Here is a 19714-nt window from a genome sequence, read left to right on the forward strand (position 1 = left end):
TATATCGGAGAGCAGATCCTCTTCAGAGGATAAGGGAGGGGAATCTTTTCCTCATGGACTGTGAAGACCATGCGTTGAACACTGAAAAGCCCTGTAGGGCTCCTGGCAAATAATTCCAGTCTTCTTGTGAACCCTTCATGCTGAATGGAATTGAAAGGGGGAGGGAATGTTTAGATTTTTGTGTCTTTTTCTTGGCCTCAGTCTGAATAGTGTTCAAACACTCAGACATCCAGACCTCCATGAGCAAGTCTGTTACCTCTTCTCTTAACAATACCTGAGGAATACTGTCCCCTCTGCCAGTCAGAATGAAGCAAAGGTCTCACTTCTCAGCTGATACCTGATGTTTGGCCTGACTGAATGTGCTGGTATCCTGTTCCTTAGGAGCTTTCTGCACAACCTCGCCAGAAGGGCCAGGAAGATTGGCTCAAACTGCCTCACTACTTAAGACTATATACGGCTCATCTCCACACACATTATTCACAAAGCCAATGACTGGCCTGCTTTTACTCCTATTGTCCATTCCTATCACCTTAATAGACTACTTCGATATAATGATGATCATCATCTCAGCATATATAAACCTCACAAATCCTCTGGCCAAAGTCTCCACTTCTGCTCTGTAGCTAAAAAATAGAATTCTATCCCTCTGCAAATCAGATCAACATCTAACCTACTAAAAGACCACCTAAATAAGACGTGTCTCTACTCCTGCACTACCCAAGTGGACTAGTCCCTCCCTCCTTCCACCTCCAACATATGTTGACTATATTTAGAGAGAAGGAATTAGTAAAATCTATTTCTTAAAAGACAAATATTTTTGCTAACCCAAAGAGTGTTCTCAGTGTGTTTCAAATCATTTCTATGAACTGCATTCAACTTGTGAGTACTTCAAATACTGCCAATGTTTTTTTTTCCAACTATGTCTAAGGCTATCAAAGTCTATTGCAAATTAATATGGGGGAAAAAGACAAAACAAATGTCGGAGGAACTTATATAGCGACTTTCTCCATAGCACAAAATGCAGGTTGCATAGGAGTCTTTGTGCAGTATCTGATTATAACACACCTTTTAACTTTTTCACAGACATAAGACTCAAATACAGTGTAAAGGACAAAGAAGGTTCCCAATGAGGTACGTATCTGCCCACAATCTTTAATCACAAGACAACCACTGACAAAGAAGAATCTGAAGAAATGAGACCTCTGGCTAAATGCTTCAATGGCAAAAAAGTTCTAAAATGTTGACTCCAGTAAATCTTATTTGTGCCAGCATGCTCTAATGATTTAGCCAATGAATGATGTTTGAGGAGGACGTTCAAAAGCTTTAATATTCTGGCCAGACAATATCCTAAGCAAAATATGTCCCCATAAAGTTTTATACTACTGCAACAGTGATCTAATGATGAACATTTACAGTTACCCGGTTTTGAGTATAATCTCCACAGAAATGGTTTAGATGCTGTAGACTACGATGAAGTAGTGATCATATGAAACTGTTATTCTGTGTTTAAACTGGAATATGACATAGTATTGACTATAAAATGAACTGACTTAGTCTACTTAATAACAATAACGATGTATAAAAATATTTTCATGCAGATTTAATTACAAATCAAAATGTATTTTCTAACAGTTTAGGTTTTGCAGTGTAGGGTGAAACATTCGCAATATGAAACTACTACTCTGTACTTTAAACTGCAGTTTGATGAAGTATTAGAATATGATTGTGAATGCTACTTGAATGAAGCTGAAAACCTATATACAGGCATCTATACTTAGGAATATAAATGCTTTTACAAAAAAATACTGCATAATGATATTGTGAAAAAATATTACGTATCATATTATGTTAATCAGTGGTGGCTGGTGACTTCAAAACAAGGGGAGAGTCCTGCAGGACGCAAATGAAGGGGAGAGGGCCAACTGGAATGATGTGAGGCTCTAGCACAACAGGTCAAGGGTCTATATTATATGTTCGAAGTTTCAAAAGTTCGAACGTCATATAATCAAACTTATGTGTGACCAAAATTTTAAAACTTCGGATATATATATATATATATATATATATATATATATATATATATATATATATATATATATATATATTTTTTTTTTTGTTTGTTTCAAATCCAACAGCAGCTGTTTGTCTCCCTTGGTGTGTAATCATCCTACTGTAAGTTTTTGCATTCAAGGTATGCTGTACATTGTAGTTTAATTCATAATTCTTTAGTACAACAGCTTACACTATATGTTTCTGTTATTTTTAACACTGCAGGATGCCTTTAGATAATTCTGCTTAATGAACTGTTGTCACATATGCACCTAGATATGTTCTGTTTTCCTTGTTTACTGTTATAGAGCCAGAAGGGCTATTTCACATGTTGCATTTCACAGCTCTGTCTAACTGTATTGACTAGTTTTTAAATATATTGAAAGTGTATCTTGCTTAATTTAGTACAGGACTGCTTTATATACTTGCATTTTATTTTTGTATGTTGCCATAAGAAAAGATTTTATGTTATCAAGTGCTGAAGCAGGAATAACCATTGCCTGATGTTTTTGTTACTGACTATTGCTAAACAAAAGTCCAATCTGACTGGTCACACAGTATGTGCTGCCTTAACCTAATGCTCTCTTACATTTTTCTTCTATTTTTCTTTCAGTAATCCAAACCATCCTTCAGGTCAAGCAGGTCTCTGCCCCCCCATATGAAGCAGTGGAAATTTCAAATTTTTGTCTTGAGCACTGGGCACCCACAGACACTTGTCCTGCAACTAAAGAGACTAAATACTAATGCAGGTGCTTAACTTCCAAGTGTCTAGACAGTAAAATACCTTACCTGCATTAACTTAAACAAATGTTAGTGAGTGTATTAGTTCATTTCTGCTGTATAGTTCCTTAGTCAAACCTCTGTACTGACGAGTACATCACCAGCAATAAACAGCTGTATATTGCTCCAGTTAGTGCCCCCCCCCAAAACTAAAGTCAATTTTCTTTTGAGAAATACTCAAATCTATAAAATAGCATTTCATTTCCTCTCCTGTTTCATCTGTAACTAACCACAGCTTTAATTCTATATCCTTTTAAGAATGTCAGAAAATTATACTCTGTGCCTATAACTTAGTGCAAACATACAGTTTAAATTACAGTTAAAATTACAGTTTAACATATAACAATTTAAGCTAACACTACATACTTACCAAAGCCTAAAGAAACACTTGGAGTCAGTGTTAGCCCGCTCTGCTCGCCCTCGCTGCACTCGGGCTTGCTCCGCTTCCTTGCTTCCTTCCCTGCCCTCTATCCCCAGCCGCCCCCACTACTTCTACTTTTATTCTAACCCCTAATCATCTGACCAGTAGTCCAACCCCTAATTCCCTAACAACTAGCCCAACCCACTCATCCTACCTCCCCCCACCCCCCAATCCATTTACATCCCACACTGATCCCACTCCCAACAATACATTCCCAGGCAACACAACTCTACCCTCACACACAACCAACCAGGAATCCTAGTTGTACTTCTCACTCAAAGTAGTATCATGTTACCCACACTCACATCCCTATCACTAGCTCTACTATCGCTAACCTTCCTAACTTTCTTACAAACAGACCTACCGCTGCACTACTACTATCACACTACCCACACTAGCCCACCCTCTCAAACCCACTCAGACTTCTACATCTGCCCTAGAATCATAAATCTTACAACTACATATTACTCACTAACAAAAATTACACCATCTCACCACACTAAGAAAAACTCTCATAGACCAAGCTCACAAACAATTAATATTAAAAAACATACTGACACTCCTACAAACTCTGCTAACCTCTGGTGACATTCACCCAAATCCAGGTCCCCTCTCAGCTAGACAAACATCTTACCTGCTAATCCTAAATCTCAACATAAGAAATATTACCAACAAGCTAAAAGACCTACATGCATTCATAGCCGACTACAACCCTGATAAACTTGCCATTACAGAAACCTGGCTTAAAGCCGGTATCCAAAATTAAGTCTTTCTTCCCCCAGGGTATAATACACTTAGATCTGATAGAACAAACAGGAAAGGAGGAGGAGTAGCCATTCTCTTTAAAAACACCCTTAACCTCCAGCTCCTGCACACCACACCACCCACTTTTCAAAATGCTGAAGTCCTATTTTCTGTCCTATCCATAAGAAACACCAAGATCATCAATATAATATGCTGCTACATACCTCCAGGCAACAACTCGCTCATAATAGAAGACATCCTACACTGGACAAAGGACAATCTACCTCAGGAAACAAACCTACTAGGAGACCTTAACACTGACTGGGTAGCCTGTAACTCCAGCAGCCCCTCTACTCCTATCAATCTATATAGGTTCTCTCAACTAATTAAAGAACCAAGAACCAACTAGAATAGATGAGAAAACAAAGAGAGAATCCATACTGGACTGGACACTAACCAACTATCCCAAACAAAACTATACAGTAGGCTGTTTCCCAGATGACTTAAGTGATCATCTCTTCACCTTCCTACTCCAGAAACAATCACCCCAAACCAGTAGTCTACAAATTTGTACGAGATGACCATAACCTTACCCCATGATACCAAACACTGTCCTAAGCCACTGCAACTGGGAACCACTACGGACACTCGGGTTAGACCAGGCAGTAGACTACTTCAATACTACCTTCTCTAACATCCTTAACAGTCTAGCTCCCAGCAGAAAGATCAGAGTTAAAGCCAACTACGCACCCTGGCTAAATAGGGACACCAGAGCCTTACTAAAATCTAGAAATAAATTCTGGAAAATCTGGAAAACTGACAAAATCCCTAGCTCCAGACAATACCATCAACAGCTTAGAGACAAGGCCAAGGCTGAATCCAAAATAAACAAACAAAATTATTTTCTTAGCGCCCAAAGGAAATATTCAAATAGTCCACAAAAATTCTGGTATGCCATTAACTCCCTACTAAAGCCAGGCAAAACCACAACCCCAGCACCCATCTCTACTAACAATACCCTAGACATAGCTTCACAATTCAATAACCATTTTACTAAATCCATCTTAGCGCTGTCCAGTCAAATAACTAAAAGCAGTCTACCTCAATCACAACCTAACCTATCTCACACCATCCCCTCTTTCAGCCTATCACTAGTGCCCACCTCAACTATCAAAAAACCCCTCCTAAAACTAAAGCCAACCACACTAGCAGCTGATAACATACCTGCTGCATACCTAAAAATGGCTAGTGACTCCCTATCATATCCTGTCTCCATCCATATCAACCGCCCCATACTAGAATCCTACATACCCAAACTCTGGAAAGTATCTCACATCATTCCTCTCCATAAAGGAGATAATTCTTATGAATTCTCCAACTACCGACCTATTGCCATCCTTTGCCCCTTATCCAAAATTCTTGAGAAATGCATTCACTTGCAAGTGATGACATTTCTTAACACACAATCTACTATCTATCACACAACACGGTTTCCGTCCACATCACAACAGTACCACAGCCCTTCTATCTTTCACTAATTATATAAACCTTCACAGGAATGATGTTATCAGCCATTTTCCTAGACCTCTCAAAAGTATTTGATATGGTCTCCCACTCCATTCTACTAGACTCACTGACATCATTATCCTTAATCTCCTCTACTATAGCCTGGTTCAGAAGCTACTTGTCTGACAGGCAACAATCAGCCCAGTGGAAAGGAACTCTGCCTACACAACTTCCAACCACCACAGGTGTCCCACAGGGCTCTAGACTGGGCACACTATTGTTCTCTATTTTCACAAATAACCTCAAATGCTCTACACAACATGCCACACTCATACAATATGCAGATGATTCAACCCTGATCTGCTCCGCCTCATCTCCCACCACCCTACATACACTCACTCAAGATACCTTTATCTCAGTAGAAAAATGCATATCGGGTATCCAACTAATTCTAAATCCCAAAAAGACAAAACTGCTACTATTTACCCCTAATAGATAAAAAAAAAAAACTCTCCTTTACCATAACATCTAAGGACGGCACCACCATCTCCCCTTCTAACCACACCAAACTTCTGGGCATTGAAATAGACAATAATCTCCACTTTGATGTTCACATCTCACATACCATAAAACTAGTACATAAAAAATTAGGCTCCCCATACATGCATAAGTCCTTTCTCTCACAAAAAGCAAGAGTCACTCTTGCATATAGCCACCTCCTCTCAACTCTATTATACGCAGCACCAATCTTTACCCAAATCAGACAATGTGACCTAGACAAACTAGAATCATGCTACAATAAAATAGCCAATTTTGCTACTAACTCAACCTATAGAACCCATCACTGTGCTGCACTAAAAGAACTAAATGGCTTGAGCTACCACAGCCACTTAACTATCACCAGCTGGGCACAGCCTACAATATTCTCAAATATCCTGAAAAAAAACCTTCATTATCTAACCTACTTACTATCTATACTGCAAACTGGTACCTAAGATCCAGTGAAAAATCTCTCCTCTCCATCACCAAGGCTAATAATAATGCAGGGAAAGTGCTCTACTTCCACACCGTTGCCAGAAATTGGAATTCTCTTCCCCTATCCGTGTCCACTGCCGCCTCCACATCCATATTCAAAACCTCCCTCAAATCGCACCTTCTTAGTACCTGGTTATGCCCTTGTATCACATAACCCTACCCATACTACTATTAAGTCCCCAAATTCCTCTCTGATCACATGCTGGAGCTCTGATCCCCTGTAGGCTTGGTCATCTGAAAGGGTACTTTTAACTGTAGAATCTTACTTGATATATTTTCTTCTCTTACCAATGTATAACTGACATTGTCTTTTTACCCATGTTCTATATCTTCTTTTACCTGGAGTGTTTTTATTAATTTCTTGTTATATTACTATGCTCAACATACATGACGTAACCTGTTTTGTGTATTATGCTGGATGTACTGTATTTGTATAACTTGATGTTGGAGCTTTTCTCCCCAGGCCTCCGCTGAAAATGGACCTGGTCCAGTCAGAATTTCCCGGTTAACAAATGTAAAATAAAATAAATAAATAATAAATATATATATATAAAAAAAAAAAGAAAATAAAGTTACCTGAATGCTGTAAGCAAGGGGGCAAGCCCGCCTGCACCCCCTACACTACTTAACCATACCAACTCCGAGACTGCACTACAGTGAAGTATAGGGAAATATTGTCTACGGCGATCTCACTTCACTAAAGTGCGGTCTCAGAGTTGGTATATTAAAGTATCAGGGGGTGAGGTGCAGGGGGGCTTGCCTCCCTGCTTACAGCATTCAGGTAAGTTTCTTTTCTTTCGTTTTTTTTTTTTATTATATGTTTTAAGTTTTAAAACTTCGGTCATACAAGTTTGATTATATGATGTTCGAAGTTTTGAAACTTCGAACATATAATACAGACCCAAGGTCAATGACCATCACACCTCTGATCAAACAGATGGCTTCGGTCACTTCAATCCACTAACTATCTCAGTATCCACTCATTACAGCCACATTATGGACTATATGCACCTCAGACAACTGAATACAGCCAACAAAACCAGGGTTAAGTGAAAAGTAGCACTAGGCAAAGGATTCCATACCCCTGTTTCATACTGGCTCCTCTTGCATCTCCCCAGTGTCCTTCCACCATTTTATATCTGTCCTCACCCCAAACAATCCAGACAGATTATATCTTTCTTACTTTTTTCACACTTTGTCTTTATCTTTTTCTTCCATACTTTAAAATACCCTAATGTGCCAAAGACCGCCCAAAGTTATAAAGTTCTAGATTCCTTAAGGTACCACATTAAATTTTATAATTAACATTTTGAATCAGTGATGACCTGAATGAAAATCATGCACAAGAAAAGAAATTCAGTTTTAACCTATTTTCATTCAGATAGGTATGTACAAAGCTTAATATTCAAAGCTAATAAAAAATAGTTTTTAATCAACTGAGATGGCAAATGCTTGTAAAGAAATATAAATCGTATATGAAAGAAGTGCCTCCCTACCTACTCCTCCAAAGTAAGATAGTTATCTTCTGAGTATCTCTCTGATGTTATGCTGAGGTTAAAGTAAAAGCACAAATGGCAACTGGCATACAGTATACAGCTGAGGGTTTAGGGGAGAAAACCAGAACCCAGAATAAAACCAACAGAGACAGGAAGTACATTTAGACTCCATGAAGAAAGAATCAGAGCCAAAAACTCAGCCACAGAACCAAACCCTGTGAGCTGACAAAGTTACTTGCACCACCACCGTGCTAAAGATTGGCTGATTTCACACACTTCCATTCCAGACCAGCACAGTCACTTACTGTGCATAAGGCTAATGTTTGTGAATTAAAAAAATTATGGCCAACTTTTTTTTTTTTTTAGATGCAGTACAATACACCCAAAACACATCCATGTACGCACACACACACACACACACACACACACACACAGTTATGTTCATCACAGACACCCCCCAAACTCATCAGTTACAGCAACTTTATTCACAGTGCACAACTCAGACTTCTGTGTAATAAAAAAAATGACGCAGTAAAGTATTCCAGCTAGCTTCAGATAAATGCATACTAGTTCTGCAAAACCAGAATAACGACTCCTTAAACTGACCAAATAGCAGGGTCAGTCACTTAGATTCATCAGCAGGCCTTGTAGCCAGCAATTAAAGTCAAATGTATTGAATGCATATACCTCAGCACTTAGATATGAGATTGTAATAAAGAAAAAATAACACATAGTCACAATAATTTATTTTAACCTATCTATGAACACAGACAGACACACACATGGCCATCAATTACAACCACTTGCATGATTGCGACTGTACACCTCAAAAGTATTATTGCAATCAGACGAATGAGTAAATAGACAAGTGCCACAAAGGAATATATCCTCTTTGCTCACTGCTGTCAGAATACAATGCAATATCTCCTCTACATACCTCTTAGCTTAAGAATCAAGAAGAAATCTAAAATGGTGGACAAAGGATCAAAATCAGGGTTTAGAAACCATCATTAAAACCTTGCTAAAAGAATAGGCTTTGTATTAACATCCTTTTTCTGAGTACTATCAAGTGTGAAACTCAAACATCTGTCATCATTTAGTGACTACAATCCTCCCTTATTTACTTAGAAAAGATACACGCATTACGAGGAACAGACCAAATGTGAGGCAACATCAGACGTTTTGTAAAATTAGGGACTATTCAGAACACCTATGCTCCACACACACACACACACACACACACACACACACACATAATTGCGACCTCCATTAATTACAGCCACTTGTACGACTATGATTGTACACACCAGAAATTTGACTCTGATCAAACGAATGAATAAATACATAAATTAACTGCCACACAAGAATGTGCATTCTTCGCTTACTGCTGACAGAATACAGACTGCAATCCACTGCCTGTAACTCCTTCTTCCACATATCTCCCACATTTTTAGCTCAAGTATTAAGCAGAGATCTAAAAAAAAAACTGACCAAAATCAGTGACATTTATTGCCCTTACAAACTTAGAAGTTGCTACCAGGCTTTACACTAGTATGCTTTTTATCTGTCTGAAACTTACTGCTTGTAATTAGTTAGAAGTGACTGCATTCCTCAAGGATTACCCAGAAAAAAACAAACTTTGTAAGGAACAGACCAAAATGAAAGGTGAAATCAGACACTTTCTAAAAATACAGGAACATTTCAGAGCATTTATACCCAAATGACCACACGGACTTTTTTAAGCCTAGCCATGCATCCCAAATCTCTGACAAGTTCTGATACTCTTGAAAAGTGTAACCAGAGGCTTAGGAGATTAAAGATGCACAAGTAGCGGCCTGGGAGATGAACCATTTACAGGTTGCTTATGTCCATTAGAGATACAGATACCAAACTATGGATGAATGTTTTGTTTCCCATCCAACTGTCCAAGTTACACTTCAACTGGGTTATGGAGGAACTCTGCTTCACATGGATTGGGAGCCTGTTCCAGGGAAGGGGTAGTCGCTGGGATGCATACCTGTCTCTCCAGCAGGTCCTATTTATATCACAGGCAAGGTTTAAGTCTTTAGAATGGGTAATTCTGCTGCTGTTTGTTTTGTGGATATGCAGGAGATCCATAAGGGTGAGGTCTGACAACTCCTTGTACGTCAGGCATAGATATCCTCTCAACAACCTGTAGGAGACAGAATATAAGGATAGAACTTTGAGGCAGTCTGCATAAGACATGTTACTTATAACCTGTATTCTTTTACTGAGGAATCTCTGTGGACATTACAATTTTTGGTTGTGCCTAGTTATTTACATACCAAAGGGGCACTGTACTCAATGAAACGGCTAATGAATGCTGAAAGCAGTGGAACACTGATCTCCTTGGAACTAGATGACATACCTTTGTTTAAAGTTGCACAACATAGAATGATTTCCCCAGTAATGTAGACACTTGATGGTCAAAGGATAGATTAGGGTCTGTGTGTATCCCTAACTACTGGGCCAACTCTATGGGCTGTGTTGTCAATATGATAGTTACCAGGGGTGGATAACTTCCAGAAGGATACTGTTATCCATTTCTTGTCATTTATTTTTAGTCTATAACTCTGACACCAGTTGTTTGTCTGTGTCAGCCCTTCCTGGAGAACATTTGTGTCGGTGGTCAGTGTGAGATTCAACACCAGCTCATAATTTGCAATCATTTGCAAATTTAGTCAGACAGAGGCCACTGATATTAGTCTTGACTTCAGAGAAGTGAAGTAAATGCCAAAAAGGAGTGGTCCAACAACCAATCCACAAGGGACTCCACTTGTGACTGGCTTCTTTCTAGAGGTGGACTCCCCAATTCTAACTTCCTGGGTCCTGTCTGTCAGCTAGTTCATAGGATCATAGGAAGTTACTAAGCTACTGGGCCTGAGGCTCTTACAGGCCTAGCCAAAAATTTAGACCATGTTCCGACAAGTCAGCACCCGATGCCACTGTTCAGCAGGGACACAGGTGGAATCCCAGGGATGTATTTTCTGTTCTCCATCCAGATATTCAGGTTGTGTTTAAAAAGGGTTAATGAGGTACTCGCTTGACATGAAGAGGGAGTCTATTCCACAGAAGAGGGAGTATCTGGGACACAACTCTGTCCTGCCAACAAGTCCTACTGATGTCACAGACCAGGCTGAGGTTGCTCATGTGGGTTACTCGAGTGCAGCCTGACTTGCAGATATGCTGCAGTTCCATCAAGGCAGGGTCTGAGACTGCTTTATATACCAGACAGAGGTCACCTCTGAGGAGTCTGTATGAGACTGAGTAGAGGGTCAAGGCTTTTAGCCTATTTCTGTATGGTAGATGTTTGAAGCCTTGGATTCTCTTTGTGAGGAACATCTGTGGTCTGCCCAGCTGCTGCATGCGCTTTGTGAGGTACATGCCAAAGAGGGCACTGTACTCAATAATGGGTTTTATGAGGGGAAGGATACAGGGACGTTTTGACCTCCTTGTCCCTGGATGAAATAGCTTTACTAATGAGGTGGGCCATGTCGAAAGCTTTCCATACAATGGAGGCAATATGGTGGTCAAAAGTCAGTTTGCTATCAACCAGGGTGCCCAAGTATCTCATGAATGATTGCTTGCTTAGGACCTTGTTATTAATGTGATAATTTGTAGGGATATCACTCTCTCTAAAGGGGGATGATAATGCATGTTTTGGCATTCAGTTCGAGGCCATGTTTCTGGCACCTAACCGTGTGGGATTGAGTGTCTGAAAGTAGCCAATGTACTTGTTAATGAGGTCCATGATAATCCATGCCATGGCCTTGCAGATCAGGCTAGTTAGGCTGATGGGTCTATAATTTCCTGGATCGGTGGATGATCCACCTTTGTGCAAAGGGATGACAGTGGCTGCCCTCCAATCAGCTGGGACAAAGCTGCAAGTTCCTGCCTGAGTTCATGTAGGATGCAGTCTGGTATGTTATCGGGTCCCATGGAGGCTGTATTTTTTGCCTTTGAGAGGGGCAGTGATGACTTGCTCCCTAGCAATAAAGGGAGGGGACAGGTGCTGAGGATGTCCTGATTTACTGATGGGTGGGGACAGAGGGGTGAAGTTTTCACTGAACTTGTCTGCCTGTAGGTGGATATATCTACGGCGTACGAGCCATGTTTGTGTATGTGGTCCCCTTGACCACCAATTCTGAGCAGTTGCCTATCCACCAGGTGACATAAGGTTTGTACCTAACCTCTTGAGCTTGCCAGCAATGCGGAGTGGAGTACTATGTTAAATGCCTTGGTCAACTCAAGGTAGGCAGTATGAAAAATTTTGACCTCATCCATTGTTTTGGTGACCTTCTCAAAGAAGTCCACCAGGTTAAGTAAGCATGACCTGCCCTTGATGAAACCAAACTGGGTTGAAAATGGAAAAATGTGCCTATAATAAATGGAGGCAGGGTAAACAGTGTACCAATAAAAAAAAATTTGTAGTGACTACTTATAATATAATGAGTAAACAAGTGATAAGTACTACTGTAGTTTTTTATTAAAATTTAAGGAACTTGCAAATATGTTAAATGATACCCCTTTGTTTTCATTTAAAAGGGGACGTAGTATTAAAGACATGAACGTTAAAAGCAAACTTACTTTACCTGGGAATAGATTATATGAAGAACCTAGACATATGGGAACTTTTCCCTGCAATGGCTGCATTAGCTGCAGATTTTTCAGACCTATTGGTAGACACTATTGCAATACAGAAGCAACTGTTCATGCACTAGAGTGTCATTGCAAACTGTTTTTTATATAAGGAAAAGCAAGAGGGCTTTCAAGGTTAGATTACAAGAAGATGTCAAGAGACATTAAGAATGTTAGACTTGAATGCCCTCTTGCTATGCATTTTAAATTACATCTTGATAGTGACCAGGGGACTTAAAGCTACCATTTTGGGGCAAATAAATACTCATGATAAATGTTTAGACATTAAAAAAAACTATTTACTTTAAAATATGGAACCCTGACCCCTGTTGGATGTGTGAAAGCACATTTGTCAAACGTGCACATCCGCAAACCGTTTATGCAAAAACCGAAGTGCCGACTTCCTGAAATGTCGAATAAATATCAACTTTTGACATTTCCGATCACTCCACCACCTAAACAAGTGTTACCATGGGTCCAAAAGGGGGCAAAAGTTTGGAATTCGGTCTTCACGGTTTCGGAATTTTGTAGTTTGCAGTTTGCGGCAACAGTTTTGAAGATGCTGCCGTCGAACATTCAAAGGTAAACCATTTTTAGTTTAAATTATCTAATTATATAATTAGTGACAGGTGTTTTTAGGATATTTAATTATGTGATGTTTTTACTCATTGAAGGCTTTTTGAGCCGAAGCGTTAGAGGGATTTGGTGGATTTGTGCAATAAATAATTTTTACTGGTTCTTCTGACCTTTGTTATTTTATCTTTGGATTTTTTTTGCTCTCTGTTGTGGTACAGTGGGTTAGCTCCAATGTCTGAAGGTTTACCATATCATTGTTGATCACTTCCATGATAATTCTTTCCAAGGCTTTGCATATAAGACTACAGACCCATAAGTCTCACTAGTTTCCAGGGTCTGTAGATGGCCCACCTTTGTGCAGAAGGATGACTGTTGCTGTTCTCAATTCATGAGGCACAAAGCCTGTTTGGAGGCTACAGTTAAACAGCAATTCCAGACGTCCTGATAGGTCATGTATAATGCTATTTAGAAGGAATCCTGGGATACTGTCTGGGCCATCGATGCACTGCTCTTGTACATAGAGAGAGCATTAAGGACATGTTCCCTAGTTCTAGCAGGGGTAGTTATATTTGATATTTCCTGAGGGAATGTTGAGGGGGCAAGAGGAGTAAAGTTGGAGATGAAATTTGTCGGCCAGTAGGTTTGCTTTATCTTCTGGCTCAGTACAGGTGGGTCCATTACAATGAGCTCTGCACACAATTGTGTACTGCTTTTGAGGTTGCAGACATAGCTAATAATGCCTTGTGTTTGTCCTTGGCCTCCAAATTTGACTTTGGTAGACTTTATTTGTCCTTGGAGTTGTTTGTTTAGTTTGATGAGAGTGCTTTTATCCTTGCATACAATATTTTCTGTCAAATAGTTTATTCCTCGTGTGTAACACCCTTTCCCATGAAAACATTTAAAATGCTTTGCATTACAATTTCAAACTTTCCCACAACATTCAGCATTTTTCCTCAAAGGGAAGTGAACCATCCACTAAGAACATTAAATAAAACCAGATATAGCTGACATTCTACTTAATGAATAAAACTTCATCATTTAACTCTTGTATATTTTTTCTTCTAATGCTCAGACAATGGATTTTAGAACTTTGCACAAAATTAGCACTTTTAATTCCCCATTGTATCCAATGTTAGATTTATTTGAGGAACTTGTTGAAAATAATAGGAATTTTGGCAAAACAAGAAATTTAGAACCACTATCCTTAATTTGTCTATTAAAAAAAACTTTTTTCCAACAGATCAGTTAGGCTAATTAAGATAGACAAAGGGATTATATAATGACAATGGATACAGTTGACTTCATAGGAAAAATTATGATTTGGAATATGCCACGATTAAAGTATCAGTGTTGTTAATGAGATCAATGTAACTAATAACAAAATTAATATGTTACAAGATTTATTAGTACAAAACAGAATTAACATTCATACATTTAATTTAGTGAAAGCATGCCACGGTGGTACGGCGGTAGCGTTGTTACCTCACAGCAAGAGGTTCTCCCATTCGATTCTCGGCGTGGCTTGGGACTGCCTTCTGTGTGGAGTATGCATGTCCTCCCTGCGGTTGGGTAGCGTTCGAAAGACATGCGTACATAAATGGGCATGCCTTCGTTGAAGGTTGGGTGTCGAACTGGCACCTCGGCGTTTCGTAAAAAAATCTACTGCCAATCATTAGCGGACCAGAGTTCCACTGTGGCGACTCCTTACCGGGAAAAAGCCGAAAGACAAACAACATTTAATTTAGTGAAAGTGCACAAATCAGTAAATACCAACAATATTTGGCACACCAAAGGTCCAGAAATCCATTAGTAATAATATCTCTTTGTGTCCTGTAGTATACCCTGGTGGATCCGTGACACAGTATTTGGCTCTTTATATAGACAAGGTGAAGCCTTTTTTAAATAATTTTAAATACTTGTTAAAAGAGTCAAGCAAACTGTCACTAGACATATTTTAGACATGCTTCTTTGTTAACTTGGACGTGGGGGACATACATTTTACTATTTCTCATGGAATCGGACTCGATTGGTTTTGAGCTATGTTGTATGGCTATGAATTCATAACTAATGATGAACTCAATGTTATATATGAATTCATAAAAATGGTGTTGGCTAATAATTTTGCATACTTCGAAGGAGAAAGTACAGTTGTGTACACCTACCATAAATGTAGATGTCTGGGTATATTCACTGCTGCAGTCATTACATTTGGGTTATCTGTTTGCATGTAACCCTCAGTCGGCCTGAATAACAAAGTCTTGGGTCCTGCGTCGGTTGCTTTCCCTTCTTCCATGACGTCAGGGGTACAAAACATGCAGCCGACGCCATTACATCAGTTTTTCTTGCCCCAGATGTCAGGTACCCCCCTAATGGGAAGCAATTAAATATAAAAGTACAAGGATATACCTCCAACAAAAAAGCAAATGCACCAAAAAGGCTTTTAAGCATAGTAAAGGAAAGTAGAGGTATAGTCAAAAGAAGTTAGGGGGCTGGAGGGAGGGTAACCAGGACTGCAACAGTGAATACACTCGAACATCTACATTTATGGTAAGCGCACACAACTGTACTATGTTCTTCGTGTTTCAGTGTTGCAGTCATTACATTTGGGTAGACTCCCAAAGCTATGGTTGGGAGGAGGAATTTAGTGTGGCAAAGTGAGCTCTGTATTTAGAGAAAACTGGCAAATGATAATGCTTGGTGAAAGTATGTACAGAACTCCAGGTAGCAGCTTCTAGGATGTCCCTGGTAGAGACGCCTCTGAGATAGGCTGTAGAGGTAGATGCAGCCCTGGTGGAGTGAGGTCTGATCCCCTGGGGGATAGATTTTCCATGGTGCTTATAGCAGAAATTAATGCAATGGCTTATCCATTTAGAAATGGTTTGCCTTGAAATAACCTTCCCCTCTGCACCTGCAGCAAATGCCACCAGCAGTTGTTCAGATTTCCTTTGAGTTTTAGTCCTGTCCAAGTAGAATCTAAGTTGTCTATGCACATCTAAGGAATGTAGCATCCATTCCACTTTATTCTGTGGATTGGGAAAGAAGGTTGGCAAATGAATGGACTGATTAAGAGCCACACTGGATACCACCTTGGGCATGAAGGACGGAATGGTTCTGAGGGACACCCTGTCCGCATGACAGATGATGAAAGGCTCCACTGTCATAAGGGCCTGTAATTCAGATACTCTTCTAGCTGAAGTGATTGCTAAAAGGAAAGCTGTTTTCCAAGAAAGAAATTTTAATTCTGCAGTAGCAGCTGGCTCGAAAGGAGGTAGAGTGAGTTTCTCCAAGACAAAGTTAAGGTCCCAGGCTGGGGTTGGAGCTTTCCTGGGTGGTCTCAAATTTTTGGCCGCTCTGAGGAACTGCTTGAGCAATGGATGAGAGAAGACAGAAACTTCTGTGTTATAAGAAGCTGAAATGGCTGAGGCGTGGATTTTAATGGAGGAAAAAGACAGGCCCTTCTGAAGCATCTCAGTTAAGTATTGTAAAATCTGAGGTAAACTGGGCGCTGCTGTGCTCAACCCTTGAGACTGGTTCACGCACAGAATCTTTTCCATTTTTCAGCATAAGATTTTCTAGTACTAGGCCGCCTTGCCTCTAAGATGATATCCATCACAGGTTTGCTGAGGGATGGTAAAGGAGAGATTAAGAAGCCAGGCTGCAAGGTTCAGTGTTAGAAGCTGAGGGTGCAGAAACTGGTTCTCCTGCTGAGACAGCAGGGAAGGAGTCTGAGGCAGGTACCATGGAGATAACCATGACACACTGCGCAGGAGGGGGTACCAGTGTTGGCGTGGCCAGTCTGGAGCAATCAAAATCATCCATGGTTTGTCCTGTTTGATTTTTAGTAGTACTTTGGAGAGCAGAGGCAGAGGGGGGAAGGCATAGACATAGGTTTTTCCAGCTGAAGGACAGAGCATCCACTTTCCAGGCTTGTTTGTGGGGAGTTCTTGTGCAAAATTTGTCCAATTAGTAGTTATAGGGAGAGGCAAAAAGGTCTATATCTGGGCTCCCCCATTTGCTTGTCAACATGTTGAAAATCCTTGGTTCCAGTTTCCACTCGTGTGGGTCCATGAGGTTTCTGCTTAGTCCATCTGCCAGTGTATTTAATTTTCCTGGCAGGAATTGAGCTTGTAGGTGCACTTGGTAGCTCAAGACTGTGTTCCACAATGCCATGGCTAATCTGCAGAGGGGTAAGAATGTGTACCCCCCTGCTTGTTTATGTACCACATAACAGTAGTGTTGTCCGTCTTTACCATTAATTGTCCTGGAAGAATGTGGTCCTTGAAGGCTGTCAGAGCATTCTGTACATCTAACATTTCTTTTTGATTGATATGCAGGTGCATCTGACTTGGGTTCCATTTGCCCTGAATGCACTTCCCTGCCAGGTGAGCCCCCCATGCATAGTCTGATGCGTCTGTTGTTAGGGTTTGGGAGGCAGGTGGTGGTGTGAAAGGTAGTCCCTTGTTTTGGTGGCAGGCCTCTGCCCACAAAAGGAACTCTTGGCGTAGGCAAGGTATGATAGCAATCATTGTTTCTAGGTCTTGAGAATGTTGACACCATAGGCTTTTTAGATACCACTGTAGTTTCCTCATATGCAGTCTTGCATATGGAATTAGAAGAATGCAGGAGGCCATGAACCCCAAGGCTTGCAGTATTTGTCTTGCAGATACCAGGGTTTTTGTGGCCACTTGTTTGAAGTAGGTTGTCAAATGAATTTGTTTCTCTGGCGTGAGGTAAGCCATCTGGGAAGTTGTATTCAAGCTTGCTCCCAGGAATATAATTTGTTGACAGGGTACCAGGTGTGATTTCTTTTCGTTTATGGTGTACCCCAGACAAGTTAGAACCCTTTGTACAAAGGCCAGATGATTCAAAAGTATGTCCTGGCTTTCTGCCTGAATTAGACAATCGTCCAGGTATGGGTATATTTGAATATTTCTTTGCCTGCAAAATGCAATAACTGGAGCTAGGCACTTTGTGAATACCCTGGGCGCAGTAGATAAGCCAAAGGGCAGTGCAGAGAACTGATAGTGCGTGTAGCCTGCTTTGAAGCGTAGGTATCTTCTGCAAGATTCCCTGATTGGGATGTGCAGGTATGCTTCTTTTAAATCTAGTGCTGCCAACCAGGCATCTTTGCCTAGCATAGGAAGTAATTGGTGAAGAGTCAGCATCTTGAATTTTGGAATCTCCAAAAAGGTGTTTAGATTAGACAGGTCCAGGACAGGACACCATGAATTGTCTTTTCTGGGTACCAGGAAAAGTCTCGAGTAGAAACCTTGTCCCTTTTTCTCTTCTGGTACCAGTTGAATAGCCCCCATGCTTAAGAGAGAAAGTACTTGTTTTTGGGCCTCTGCCCACTGATTTGAGGGTAGGTCCGGCCACCCGCTTGGTGTTGGCAATGTGTGGAAGTGAAATCTGTATCCCTGGGACACTATATTTAAAACCCATTTGTCCTGGGTAATGAGTTCCCAATTCTTTGCATGAAGAGCAATATTGTCCCCCAAAGGGGCAGTCAGTTGATAAGTGCTTGGAAATTTTAAAAGGAAGTCATTGAGACAGTTTACCATAGGGGGAAGTCTTATTATTCCCAGATTTGGAAGTGGAGGGCCCCCACTGCTTAGTTCTGTGTGTCCCCTGGGACTGAAACCTGGGGATTTTGCTGTGTCTGGGTTTGGCTTGAGAAGACCTGGAAGGGGCTGGAAAGGACCAATTCTTAGAGGGCCAGTGCCTACTAAATCTAGGAGGCTGAACTTGTAAAAAATCTTTAACAGTTTGCATAGATTTAGCTTTATCTTCCATCTTTTTAAAAACTTCCTCAGCCTTGTTGCCAAACAGACGATCCTAATTTAAAGGAGCATCCAACAATTTAGCTTTAACATGATGAGGCAAAGATTGCTCCTAAAGCCAAGCACGCCTTCTGAGCACAGACTCAGTAACAGCAGCCCTGGAAGAGGCCTCTAATGAATCAAAACCACATTGCAAAGTATGTTTTCTAACTTGTTCAGCAGAATGCATTAAATCCTGTAATTCTTTACTTTCCACACAGTCAGGAATCAACATCATTTTCTGTTTAAGCAGTCCAATAACACGTTGCTGATACTGTAACATATGAAACTGGCAGTTTAAAGCCCTAATGGCCAAGGTTGCAGAAGTGTAAACCTTCTTACACCATCTATCCAGCGCCCTGGAGTCTCTATCAGAAGGGGTAGGATTTTTAGCAGTAGAAGCTTTAATGCCCTTGGGCCCCTGTGAAATAGTCTCTGGATCTGCAATAGGATTTTTAAAAAGGAACTTGTGGGACTCAGGGACCCTGTAGTATCTGTCAAGTTTTCTGGGAGCAGGAGGCAGGGAATCAGGGGCCAAACTAGATTCTGAAAAAGCATCATCAACAATGTCTAGTGCAGGAGGAATATCTAAAGGCCTATGCTGAGGTAGGAGAAGGAAATCCCTAAGC

At 40.5% G+C, this 19714-nt stretch overlaps 1 protein-coding gene across 2 annotated transcripts in view; it reads right to left on the reverse strand.

Moving 5' to 3' along the window:
- The window catches only part of ATP9B (ATPase phospholipid transporting 9B (putative)), a 4837291-nt gene that overhangs the window by 2066988 nt on the left and 2750589 nt on the right, over nt 1-19714 (reverse strand). The gene's annotated exons all lie outside the window — the stretch shown is intronic.

Source organism: Protopterus annectens, chromosome 3.part1 (assembly GCF_019279795.1).
Source record: "Protopterus annectens isolate FY-2018-M chromosome 3.part1, PAN1.0, whole genome shotgun sequence".
NCBI classification, from domain to species: domain Eukaryota; kingdom Metazoa; phylum Chordata; order Ceratodontiformes; family Protopteridae; genus Protopterus; species Protopterus annectens.